General features: G+C 41.1%; 1 protein-coding gene across 3 annotated transcripts in view; it reads left to right on the top strand.

Moving 5' to 3' along the window:
* The window catches only part of NOX3 (NADPH oxidase 3), a 225091-nt gene that overhangs the window by 40945 nt on the left and 170098 nt on the right, over positions 1-14048 (top strand). The window lies entirely within an intron of this gene.

Below are 14048 nucleotides of genomic sequence, written 5' to 3'. Positions count from 1 at the left end.
CTTTTTATTTCCTGGGGTTGAAGGGTATTGATGTATATCTGATTATTATTAGATTTGTGTTTTTGAATGTACAGAAAGTATACTAACACAGTATGCATAATTTCTGAACAGTTAGGTAAAACATAAAGAGAATTTAAGAGAGCAGATATTTCTTGTATTGCTTAAATGTAATTAAAAATGTGCCATCCAAAAAGCTTTTTTTGTGTTTAAAAATACAACCAAAAGCACTCTGAAGGATATGTTTATGTACACATACACAAGTTGGATTTTCAAAAGCACTTTGGTTTGGCTTAACTCTTCTCCCCATTGACATCAATATCATAATTCTGAACATGTCTGAAAATCCCATTCTTTGTGTGTGTGCAGCTTTTATTTGTACACACATTTTCTTTAAATTATAATATGCCCACACAAACTTTTGTGTTTATATATACTGTACACACCTATACATTTGTGTTCAGAAGGGTTTTTTTTGTCTGGCTCCTTCTCCACTGAATGTTTCCAACTTGGGACAATTCTGTCCTCCTGCTGCCAGTTTTCCAATCCAACGTGATCCACATTCAATAACCTTCTACTGTACCATTCATGATGAATGTCAGCTTAATCTTAGTAGAATTTGGGGCTTTGCCTGACAAGATGATTACTGCAATATTTAAACAGCCCCTACACCCTTAATTCACTAACAATTTATGGTCCATCCAATGCATGACTGCTGTTTTTGTTTCATGAATGCCCATATGGATTCTGCCATGAAATGAAAAGGAAACTGATAGTCAGTACATGGGTTCACTCAACTGTGTTGCAAATAAATCTCTTCAGGTTATGTGCTATAGTGTGTGTAAAAGTATACAAAGAGCAGAACGAGAAATTTCATCCCAAATAAAAAGTGAAAAACTCATCTATTGAATTGACAAGAGAGAGCAGATTATGGATGAATACCAGCTGAGGTTCCTGTAGCTTATAGTTAGGAAGAGGAGCAGTCAGCTGTTCTCTGTATGCACTGCTCATTCTGGTCTCTCTGAGCTTCTGTGCACTACCAGACTCATCCATAAGCGTGTGTAGCTGAGGTGATAGATCCAGCCATTTAAAAGCCGACTTTCATTTGAAAGCCTAGTCCCCAGAGTAGGCACCAGGAGAGGAGGCTGTGCTATGATTGGGAAAACTGAGAAGGAACTGAAGAATAAGGTTTAGGATAATGCTTCCCATGAGGGCAGGTTATTGCATAACATCACGGTCTCTTGCACCTTCCTGTGCAAAAGATAGTACTGCCCAGCCCATTGCTGGGACAGGATATTGCACTAGATGGATAACTGACCTGGTTCAGAATGGCAATTTTGGGGTTTAAATCTTAATTTGAACAGCTACAATACATCTAATTGGAGAAAAAGACATGAAAATGGGAGTATATTTACCATGTTACTGTTGAATGAAAGTCCCACTCTCCCTCTTCTATTTGTGTCCTTCATATCCCAGGATAGTGACTGAATAGATTGTTTCAGTTATAGTGTGCACTTTTTGTCTCATGACTGTAGTGTGATAAAGCAACTGGTAGTATTTAGTAACTCTCTGAGGCAGTAGTTTCATCTTGGGGGACTGAAATTGATGTAATTCATCATGGCAGGTGAATATGCAAGCTGTGCCTCTTGCCCTATCACACAATATAGCCAAAGCTGTGGTAGACAGTGAGTCAGAAATAGCTCTTTCCCCCCCTTCTGAAATGGCAACATTGTATGTCAGTGTAGCTAGAATTTCTAGATACAACAGCTCCGCTCTCTAACCAAACTGGGTACTGCTGCCGGTGATGGAATTTCTGTTTTATTGCTGTAGTACAGGCAGTCCCCGGGTTACATGGATCCGACTTACATCAGATCCCTACTTACAAACGGGGTGAGGCAACCCCGCACTAGCTGCTTCCCCCCAGCAGACCAGGGAGACGCAAAGCTAGCGCCCCTCCCCAGCAGACCAGGGAGACACGGAGCAGCTTTTCTCAGCAGACACCTCAGCTTGAGAATAAAGGACAGAGGGTATGTCTACACTACCCCGCTAGTTCGAACTAGCGGGGTAATGTACGCATACCGCACTTGCTAATGAAGCCCGGGATTTGAATTTCCCGGGCTTCATTAGCATAAGCGGGGAGCCGCCATTTTTAAATCCCCGCTGCTTCGAACCCCGTGCAGCGCGGCTACACGGGGCTCGAACTAGGTAGTTCGGACTAGGTGCCTATTCCGAACTACCGTTACTCCTCGTGAAACGAGGTGTACCGGTAGTTCGGAATAGGCACCCTAGTCCGAACTATCTAGTTCGAGCCCCGTGTAGCCGCGCTGCACGGGGTTCGAAGCAGCGGGGATTTAAAAATGGCGGCTCCCCGCTTATGCTAATGAAGCCCGGGAAATTCAAATCCCGGGCTTCATTAGCAAGTGCGGTATGCATACATTACCCTCCTAGTTCGAACTAGGAGGGTAGTGTAGACATACCCTGAGGGAAGTGAGGTGTGGGAGAATAAAACTGAGCTCTGGAGAAATGTTTGGCTAGAGTTTCCCCTACAATATGTACCAGTTCCGACTTACGTACAAATTCAACTTAAGAACAAACCTACAGTCCCTATCTTGTACGTAACCCGGGGACTGCCTGTACCTGCAATGCAGTTAGATTGCTACCAGTGGTATATGGAGTTTACTTGATTGTTTTTTTCCAAAACATGTTTCTTTGGTTATGTTCAAAATTTGCCTAGATCTTCTCTCTGAAGAAACCATTCACTTAGGGTATGTCTACATTACCACCCTAGTTCGAACTAGGGTGGTTAATGTAGTCATACGAACTTGCAAATGAAGCCCAGGATTTGAATTTCCCGGGCTTCATTTGCATGTTGCCGGGCGCTGCCATTTTTAAATGTCCGCTAGTGTGGACCCTGTGCCCGCGGCTACACGCGGCACGAACTAGATAGTTCGGAGTAGGCTTCCTATTCCGAACTATATGTATGCCTCGTTCCACTGAATAGATTGTATACGAGGCGTACAGATAGTTCGGAATAGGCTTCCTATTCTGAACTATCTAGTTTGTGTCGCGTGTAGCCGCGGGCATGGAGTCCGCACTAGCGGATATTTAAAAATGGCGGCGCCCGGCAACATGCAAATGAAGCCCGGGAAATTCAAATCCCAGGCTTAATTTGCAAGTTCGTATGACTACATTAACCACCCTAGTTCGAACTAGGGTGGTAGTGTAGACCTACCCTTATTTAATATATATATGGTGGAAAAGCTTTGTAGTTTCAACCAGGATCAGACTCTATTGGGGCAGGTGCTGAACAAACTGAGGTATGTTATTTGAATATATAATTATATTTTGAACAGGCCAGTGGTTTGCCTGTTTTATTTTATATCTTGTACTGTATTTCAACATCTTATCAACATACAAATATGTTTTTATTGTGGGTGAACTTTCTGACAGTGCATAGACTGGGCCTTTGCTTTCAGAATAAGGTGTAGTTGAAGAATAGATTCCTCGCACCCAGCTGGACTACCAAGTTAGTGCATGTCTTAATTAGGGCTATGTCTAGACTGCAGGCTTCTTTTGGAAGAAGCTTTTCTGGAAGAGATCTTCCGAAAAAACTTCTTTCAAAAGAACACGTCCACACTGCCAAAGTGCATTGAAAAAGCAATCTGCTTTTTTGAAAAATAGCGTCCACACTGAATGGATGCTATCTCTCATTTAAACTGTGATTACTATGGATGGAGTGGCCACCAGGGCACCTGTGCTTTTTCCTCTTTTCTCTTCTTTCAAAAGAATTCCCTCTTCCCCGTCCACACTTGCCTTTTTCCAAAAGAGCTCTTCCTCATAGAAAGAGGATTACCAATGCCAGAAAAACCCCTCTATTCTTTTAATTTTCTTTCAAAAGAATGCAATTGCAGTGTAGATGTAATTTAAGTTTTTCTGGAAAAATGTCTGTTTTTCCGAAAAAAGTCTATAGAGTAGACATACCCTAGTAGAGGATGTTATGGGAAGAATAGTGAATGCAGCCTGCTTTATTGTTAGGCTGAGAATCCATGCACTATGCAGATCAGTGGTTACAACACTCTAGCCAGCACAGAAATGATCCATTTGTGCTCCTTCTGAGAGCCCTACTATGGAATCAAGCTCCAAAGCACACACAGGAGAGAGGCCTCTTGTGTGGCCACCCAATTGCCCCTTCCCACAGTCAGAATAAAGGAGATCTTTCCTTACTCTTTTCTTCACCTTGTAATCCTCTTAAAATGGGATAGGTGAGTTCAAGATGTCACAGCACAGCTCATGGGATCTCTTCTTTAATTCAGTGTTTAGTTGTAATGTTGATACAACATGCAGAATGCCTGATGGGCATAACAGAAACATATGGGTTCAATATAAAAGTCTTTAAGGTGACTGGAATGCTTCTGGCTTTAGCTACTGAATGCTTGGCAGTAACTTTCTCTGGAGTTATGGTGTAGTGTCACCTGCTTTGCAAGGGACCTTGGAGTTATGTGGCAAGACCCAAAAGTGACCGGGGTCATTCTTGGAAACAGGTGTCGATCAAGAGCAGAAAGATACTGACTTAGCACTAGAACTGTGCAAACAATTGCTTTTTTTCATGTCATTGGCAATTTCAAAATATCAAAAAATCATTATGAAATAAATGAAATTTTCAAGTTTGAGCTTTCTAATGTTTAAACCAAATTGAAGGAATTTCCGAAGCCAAGTTTTGAATAAAAATGTTTTATTTAAAATTTGAAATTAGACATTTCAATTTTGGTGGACATTTTATGATTTTTTTTTTATTGAAACAATTTGAAAAATCAGTATAAACATGTGAGATGATTTGGTTTACCAGAGTCTGCTTTTTTTCCCCCCTCTCTCCCGAAAGAAAGTTTGGTCAAAACAACTTGCTTAGCATTATTCAGCACCTCCAACAAGCAGTTTTCAACAATAGGATCCTAGGAAGCCAGGATCAGATTTTGCAACTTTCCTTCATTGGCACAACTTGTAAATTGTGAATTTTAAGCTTTCTACATTAAGTTTACTGCATGTGTTACTTATATGGTCCTTGTCACTCCAGTGTCTAAGTGACTCAAGACACAAATGAATTTATCCTAGCAGCCCTGTGAGAGAGAACCGTCTGTAACAGATGGGCAACAGAAGAACTGATGCACAGGGATTAAGACCTGACTGCATAAAAGGAGATATGCATGTAAATCCTTGCTTTAGACACCTCAGTCCTGGTTTCAGCACCATTGTGAGGCACAAAACCCAACCAAACCCTGCAGGCACTTAAAATTGTTCAGCATCTAAGTTTTTGCAGTAAAAATTTCCTAAGTGCCTTGTGTATACCCTCTGAGTGTCTGCACTCAGATTGTCTGGGCACCTATCTCCTGTATAAGCAGCAGATTGAGTCACAAAGAGTGACTGACATTTGATCACCTAAGTCTGGTAGGCCTGCTTAGGGTTCACCTATTGGATAGGACCCATAAGGTGAGTTCCCATGCAACAATGGGTGGGGTAGAGAGGATGTAAGGTTTCCTTAAATATCTCCTATTCAAGTTGTTCCACTGTGGATAAATATTAGTCACTGAAGCAGATGAACTGGATCCTGGGTTTCCTGCATCCCAGACTCACTCTGTCCAGAGACAGACACATCCTTCAGCTTAGCCTCTTTCAATGGCTAGGTTAGATGGCCCCCTATTCAGCTAGTTTGTCAGCTTTTGTGAATCATAGTCAAAGTGCCTGTCTCTTTCCATTCTTTGTATGGACGTGCAGGAGCCTAACTCAAGATGGGCGTATTGCTGTGATTTTCCCAGGTTACTACAAGTTGGTGATGTGAAGGCAGATTTTCTGAGTCGTGCTCCACTCCAGTAACCAATATTCTGAAGGCTGATTTTGAGAGGCGGGTTGTGTGTGTGAATAGTATTATACCCACTTAGGGGTCATTTCACCCAGTTCCAGAATTTAGCCCTATTAATCAGACTCTATGTTGGTCTTATGAATGATCACCCTTGCTCCCCTGGAATTCAGTGGGAGTTGTGTCTGCTCAACACCTTTGCAAGTTAGGCCACTTCTGCTTGAGACTAATCACAATCAGTTTAGCCACGAAAGGCTTGTGACTTTGAGAATGTTTTTCATATTCCTAAGCTTCAGGGGGTAGCCGAGTTAGTCTGTACAGGATAAACTTAAAAAACAAAAACTGGTCTGGTAGCACTTTATAGACTAACAAAACATATAGATGGTATCATGAGCATATACCATCTATAAGTTTTGTTAGTCTACAAAGTGCTACCAGACCAGTTTTTGTTTTTTAAGTTTTTCATATTCCTGTTCAGAATAATCAAAATAACTCTAATCCCTTTGAAAATGTTCACACTTAACAAAATCTTTTACTTGGTACTGTATGCCTAGGCAAGTGAGCATACATGTTAGCTGGGCATGGCAGTCAACTAAACTAAACTAAAATAAAAAAGAAATCTTTCTTTCAACATTGCAGTCTTATCACTGTTGGGCTATATTTTTATTATCCAGAATTCCAAGTTTTGTTTTAAATTCTGCACATCACAGCCATACTAAATATCCCCTTAGACAAGACACAAAAGCTGCTGAGTAAGACCCCTGCAAATCAGGGATGCTTTTTCATAAGACCAACATGCATAATTTATATCTGCATACAATTAGCCTGTTTACATTTATACATTTTCTGTTTCCTTTTATGTGAAATATTCCACAGGATACTTGGTAATGCATTCAGAGTAGCCTTTTTTAAAAATAAAGGCTGCAGAACCAAACAATTTATAAAACCTAACACCTAATAAATACTTTATGTGTGTAAAAAAAAAAGTGTTTTCTTACTCGGTAGCAGCAGTTTTTACATTAAAGATTGCCTTGCTCTTCCCCAGTATTTAAGCTCTCATGAACTAGTTTATAAATCTTTATACATTTATTTAATATATTTAAACTGTGTCTGAATTTAGTAGCATACTGATAGTCCTCCCACTGTAGACTAGGTAAAGCACTACAACTGCAGTCTGCTGCCCCTTGATCATCCCCGGAAGGAAATCTTTATTAATATTGTAAATTCTGTGGATGGACTTTGTCTTGTGGCTTGCTAATAAACTAGACTTGAACTGATCAGCTAAAGGTACAAATGCTACATAGGTTTTTGGAATGATATCTCTACAATACGAAGCTCATCCACATTGTGCTCTTTCCAATAATAAAACCACCAGACGTTAATAGTGTGGTGCCATTTCAGTTAGTATCTGATTTTTTAAAAAACGTTTAAAGCAGAATATAAAGAAAATCTCATCGGGTCTTAAAATCTCTGAATTGATCAGTATAATTATCTACTGTGAACTCTTAAATGTATAGTTCATAGACTTTTATCAAGTGATTTGAATCAAACTCATAACTTCTGGAGCATGAGATATGCAGCGGGGTAAAAATGCATTACTCAGTAAGAGTCTCCTAAAATGGCTATGTTTTAGTAAATTGACAACTTGAAAGTGACAGTCTCTCTAGGATAACTTTTACGCCTGGCATAACCAACTATTGGAATTGACCTGAACAAAATAGTTAGCTAATGAAAACATGCTTTGTCTAGCACACAGTTCATCAGTTCTACTACTCACTCACTGACAGTCAAGAGGTAAGAGTCACTTTCTGTACCTTTCTTCCAAGAGACTAGGTTGGCTCCTCACCAGCATTTCCTGTCTGAGTGAAATCCACCTTGTTGCTATTACATGGTAATGCATTTTTAATGCTGCTGAATATCTCACCTTTTAAATACATAGATTACTGTATAGACATTGTGGCCCCATTTCATACTAAAGGTATATTTGTAAATAGTTTATAAAGGGCTAATAAATGGCTAATCAATTATTATGTGCTATTACAAAGTAGGAGGCTGCTTGTCATGGCTCAGAGTCATCTGTAACACCTTTTACTAATGCACTTATTGTTGGTGGGGTTGGTATGTTCTCAGACAGGAATTATTTCAAGGAAATTCTATAGGCTGTGTTAAACAGGTCAGGCTAGATGATCACAGTCCTCCCTGCTGGCCTTATAATCTATTATTAAGATTGCCTGACATGCTCCATTATAAGATCCCATTTTCAGCTGCCTATAATTTTTGTAAAATTTTAACCATTTGGGATAAAATTTTACATGCCAGAAGTCTGCTTCAGGCTGAATATTTGTGTGTGTATATAAGCTGATTGTGTGTAAGTGTGTGTGAGAGAGAGAAATTTCAGCTGCAATAGTTCAGCTGTTTCAGTGAATGAGGTTAGGAAATATTTTTGTAAATAGTCTTCAGACATTTTATTTGAAATGCACTAGTATCCCCATGCTTTAGTGCAAGAACTTGAACTTGTTCTTTGTTAGGCTTATGTCTTTGGCCATCCCTGTGAAAATCTATCCAAAATTGGAAAAGGAATAACTCTTTGAAAAATAAGTTTACACACGCTTAGGAGAGACTTGAGAGAGTTAGGGTATGTCTATACTACAGCACTAATTTGAACTAACTTAATTTGAATTAGTTAATTTGAAATAAGCTAATTCGAATTAGTGCATTTAGACCTAAAAACTAATTCGAATTAGCGTTTTGCTAATTCGAAATAGCATGTCCACATTGAGTGGAACCTGAACCGAAGTGAAGGCTGGCCGGAACCAGTACCGGCAGGGCATCAGGTTAGGACTTAGAGTGTGGAGCTGCTGCCTCAGGGTAGCCGAGGGCTGTGCTTAAAGGGACCTGACCCCCACCCCAGACAGAAAGTTCTCAGGGTTCCCCGCTTACTTGTCTAACTTGATGAGGGACAGCAAAGCAATCCTGTCTTGGAGTGCCCTGAGTGCCTGCACTTGGCATATCACAGCACTCGGCCATCAGCCCGGCTGCACTTGCCGCAGGCTGCCATCCGGGGTGGTCAGTCAGGGGGCTGTCAGGATCCAGGAGTCCCTGCAGGAGAGCTTTCACCCCGAGGAGCCTGCAGAGCCACCCCAGTCCTCCCCATCGGGGGTTCGTGCCCCATTCTTCTCTCACCTCCTTCCACTTACCCCTCCCTATTCCCCCTTCCTGATGTAAAAAATAAAGGACACGTGTGTTCAAAAATAGAAACTCTCTTTATTTAACAAAACTGGGGGGAGGAGCTAACCTCTGGGGAGACTAGGAAAAGGAGGTGGGAGAGGGGAAGAGAGAGGGTGGAAGAGGGGAGGGGGAAACCTGGGAGGAGGGAGCTGGAAGGGGGAAGCCAGGGGAAAGAAGGAGCAGGGGTGTGCCATATCTTCAGTACTGTGTACAGATGTGGTCTCCTCACCTCAAAAAAGATATTTTGGCCTTGGAAAGGGTTCAGAAAAGGGCAACTAAAATGATTAGGGATTTGGAACAGGTCCCATATGAAGAGAGGCTAAAGAAACTGGGACTTTTCAGCTTAGAAAAGAGGAGTCTGAGGGGGGATATGATAGAGGTATATAAAATCATGAGTGGAGTGGAGAGGGTGAATAAAGAAAAGTTCTTCATTAGTTCCCATAATAGAAGGACAAGAGGACACCAAATGAAATTAATGGGTAGCAGGCTTAAAACTAATAAAAGAAAGTTCTGCTTCACACAGCGCATAGTCAACCTGTGGAACTCCTTGCCACAGGAGGCTGTGCTCACTGAATTCTTGAGTCTCTCCCTCCTCTTAATGCTGACCAGACTAAGCATGCACTTCCAGCTACTCTGGGCCAGTTTGGGGCTGGGAACTGAAACTGAGAGCAGAGGGTCTGTCTTTCCTGAGCCTTTCCCCACCCCCCAACCAGGCACATTCATGCACACACAGACACTCCCCAGGCAAGTGCCCAGGCAGGACAGAGGAGAAAGTTGCCTAACTAATCGATAGGGGACAAACCAGACTGGGGAGAGGTCAAGAAGTAGACTGGCCCTGGCTGGGCCAGTGACAGGCAGGATGTAGGGACAGATTTAAGATTGTATGAGAAGCACAGGGAAGGAGACTGGACCTGGAGACAGTTGAGGGAAAGTGATTAGGCAAAGAAACAGCAGGGGAAGCCGGGACTAGCTAGGCAGGGATACTTGGTGTGTGGAGGGTGAAATGAACACTCAAGGAAGGGGATGAGAATAGAACTCTGAGCAAGTCTGGAGGGGAGACTAGGACTGGCTGGGCAAGGAGACGGAAACTGAGATGAGAAGGCTGAAGAGTGGAGAAAAGACTGAGCCAGCAAGGAGAATAGGAATGAGACGAAGAGACATATCCCTAGCTTGCATACCTATTATCCATTTATTAATTCTCTCTATAAGCTATTTGTAAATGTATCCTTGATATCGTTACCAATATTTCTTAGTTTTAAAGATGTCCAGGGATTACTGCATAGAGCAGTAGCAACGTCTGTAAGTAATGTTTAAATGCAAATGTTATGGTTTCTACCCACTGAGACTGACTAGAAATCTGTGTTTTGGTCTGTGTAGAAAAACATCATTGGTACAAGTGTTTACAAAAAACAACTAGATTTTCATATTGTAATACTGCTTTATAATGGAAAAACATTTACAGCCTTTGCAGGCAGGGTGTCATGGAGACTACAGAATTAGTCAATAGGGAAGTCCTAGGTATTTGCTGTTTACTTTGGCACCAGTGACTGAGGAGGACCTCTAAGCATTTTTATCTCAAGTACCATAAATATAGTGGAATTGATATAATTAAATATTTACTAAAATATTTTAGTATTTTTAGATTAGTTTTAGTCCATAGGCCTTGATTCACCATTGTATTACTTCAGTTTTCTGCTGGGATAGCTCCATCAAAAACTGGAATAATGCAACGGTGCATCAGGCCTGTAATGTTTCTTTTTTGTTTGTATTGCTGGTGCAACCTCAAAGCCCAAGTCCTGAAACAGGACCCCAATGTGCTAGTCACTGTACAAATGTAGAATAAAAAGATTTTTAAAAACTGGCTAGCAATGGGTTTAAACTGCAGCAAGGGAGATTTAGGTTGGACGTTAGGAAAAACTTCCTAACTGTCAGAGTGGTTAAACACTGGAATAAGTTGCCTAGAGAGGTTGTTGAATCTCCATCTCTGTAGCTATTTAAGACCAGATTAGATAGACATCTATCAGGGATGATCAAGACAGTGCTTGGTCCTGCCAAGAGGGCAGGGGACTGGACTCGATGACCTCTCAAGGTCCCTTCCAGTTCTAGGGTTCTATGATTCTGTGACAGCCCTGCCCAAAAGAGTTTGAAGTCAATGACAAGACACAACATACAGAGACACAGACCAATGGGAGAGTACAAGGAAACAATGACATAAACAAAATGGACATCTAGCCATATTGTAAGTACGGGATGAAAGACTCAATTTCTTCCTGGCCTATACCATGCAACCCAGAATGTCATGCCATGTGATAGCTATATGTGCTGATGTGTTGCAACTGAGACATATTCTACTCCTCTTGAACTGGAAGAATAAGTTAAGATGGACTAGAACTTGGCCCATTTCATGCATTCCCAAATTACAGTAGAGGCTTGCAATCAAGTCTAACTGCTTAGAATTGTTTGCTTTGATTCAAATTAATAATATATGCTCTCTTCAATTTTTTTCAATGATGCCTGGCTAGATCTACAGAATATAGTGTGTAATTTAGGTTTTAGCATATTGTCCTTTTATATTCTCTCTGCAGGAAGTGAATTACTGTATTAACTTGTCTCTGTGTTGGCATTTGGTGAACTTTATTCGTGTGTGTATAGAGCTTCGGTGGACTATGTTGGAGTTTCATAATATATGAAAGGGATGCCAAGGCATTTTCAACTATGTACACATTATGGTGTATTTCAATATAGTCATGCAAAATAAAATAGATAGAAAAATTTAAAATCAGGAGGGAGTTGTTCAGAGCAACTACCAGGTGAAAACCAAAATTTTGCATCTCAGTGTATTTATTGGGATTCAGCTGGGAATTTGTTGGTAAATACGTGTAATTTTAAGTAAATCTGAGAGAAAAGCGGACTTTATAATGTCTCTTTGGATAAAGTGAAGATTTTTTTCTAACTTAAACATAATATTTGCAAGACAACTGTCTTGTTGATCTACATTGAACGCATAAGGCCAATTTCATCTGTTTCTCATCAGTCTGACTGTGGGAGAAGGCAGAACAGATAAAAAATGGGTATTGTGGCAGACAAGGAATGGTATACTGGATGCCATGGTCACTCGCAGATTTGGTGCTACCCCTTTGGTGCTCTGGACTGATTTGAAACTGGGCTGTCATCAGTAGGAATACAGGGACACGGCAAACAGTACTAATCCATCTGTCCTGCCTGGGGATAAATTCTTCATTCAAGAGCAAAGGACCAGACTGGTAGAGGGAAAGTATAAAACTTATGTAAAAACTTGGTTTGGTGTTTCAGTTCCACGCTGTTATGGCAGACCTAAAAGGGGGGAAATTCTTCAACTAAATTCTTTGTTAATAAAATGAAAGTGTGGATGAGGCAACATCTTTGGACCAGTTTGTATTGGTGAGAGATATTTGTGATAACAGTGCTCTTCTTCAAGTCAGGTCACCCACCTTGTTTCTCTAATATCCTGGGATCAACATGGCTACAACAATGCTGTTTCTATCTTTAATAAAGTGGAAGAGAATGGCTGACATGTTGGCTGTTTTAATTGGCCATTTGTATTGGGGAACAGGGAAGAAGGATGGTCTTGTGGATAAATCACAGGATTGGGGCTCAGCTGTGAACTCTGATCCTGGTGCTCTCACAGATTTCCTGTTAGAACTTGAGCAGGTCATTTGGGTCGTGTTTTATATTATGGAGGCTAGAGCAGATTAGCTCCATAGTTTAGATGCATAGCTCCATAGTATTCCAAGAGACTATCACCTTCCTCTATATTAGTTACATCAACAGAACCACTCTTCACTCAACATCCCTGTGTGTGTGGGTAGGATTATGTCATCGTAGATATGTTTGTCAGACATGTGGGTTTTTTCACACCTCTTACTAGCATAGCTATGCTAATACAACTTTCAAGTGTAGACCACGTGTTAAAGTACTTCTGCCTTATTTTTCTAATCCATAAAATGGGGATAATACTTTCCTCAGAGGGGTTTCATGATGCTTAGGGATTGTCTGGATATGAAAGTTAATTTGTAATGTGTGAATTTAAAGTGGATTAACTATTCCTGATTAACTCCATGTGTGGATGCTTTTATTTTGGAGTATAAGTATTTGCTCCAAATTATCTTAAACCACAGTTGCTTCCTAAATGGATTATGCAAATTTAGAAGAAGACACTGTAATTCTGGAATAAGTGCATCCACACACAGGAATAGCTGTTTTGGAATAATAGCTCAGATAGTAGTTGCTTTAGAAAGAGTTAAACACAAATCATGATTTTTTTCTATTTAATGTTTTTTCTTCCCCAAGTTATCTTTTCCCTGTTTTTTCACTAATCATGGTAAAAGGTAGCAACTACTAACTCCAGCATATGGTAAGCATAATTGGGCTCTGAATCTTTTCGAACCTATGTCATCTGTATGTTTTGCAGTCTGATCCTGCATTACTTATTGAAACACTTACCGTGCTAATCTGAGACTGCACCCATAGATGCTGACTCTGTGGATGCTCACAGGCTGGAGCACCCATGGAAAAAAATAAGTTGCCTAACTAATCCACAGGGGACAAACCAGACTGGGGAGAGGTCAAGAAGTAGACTGGCACTGGCTGGGCAAAGACTGGGTCAAGAGACAGGTAGGATGTAGGGACAGATTTAAGATTGTATGAGGAGCACAGGGAAGGAGATTGGACCTGGAGGTCCATTGTCAATAAGCTCCCCCACTGTCCTGCCCTCCATGGTCAGAGGTATTCAGGAGGTGCTGTGTGGGAGAGGGTGTTGAGGAAGGGCACACTCAGGGGAGGGGACAAAAACAGGGTGGGAAGCAATCGGGCAGTGGTGGAACGGGATCAGGAAGAGGCAGGGTAGGGTGGGGCCTTGCAGGAAGGGGTGAAGTGGAGCAGGGCCTCAAGCAGAGCTGTGTTTGAGCAAAGCAAGGAGGAAGCCAGCTCCTGT

This window comes from Pelodiscus sinensis, chromosome 3, assembly GCF_052426305.1.
Source record: "Pelodiscus sinensis isolate ZL-2025 chromosome 3, ASM5242630v1, whole genome shotgun sequence".
In the NCBI taxonomy this organism is placed as follows: Eukaryota; Metazoa; Chordata; order Testudines; family Trionychidae; genus Pelodiscus; species Pelodiscus sinensis.
Note: the sequence above shows the minus strand (reverse complement) of the source record. Positions and strands in the feature narration are given on the sequence as shown.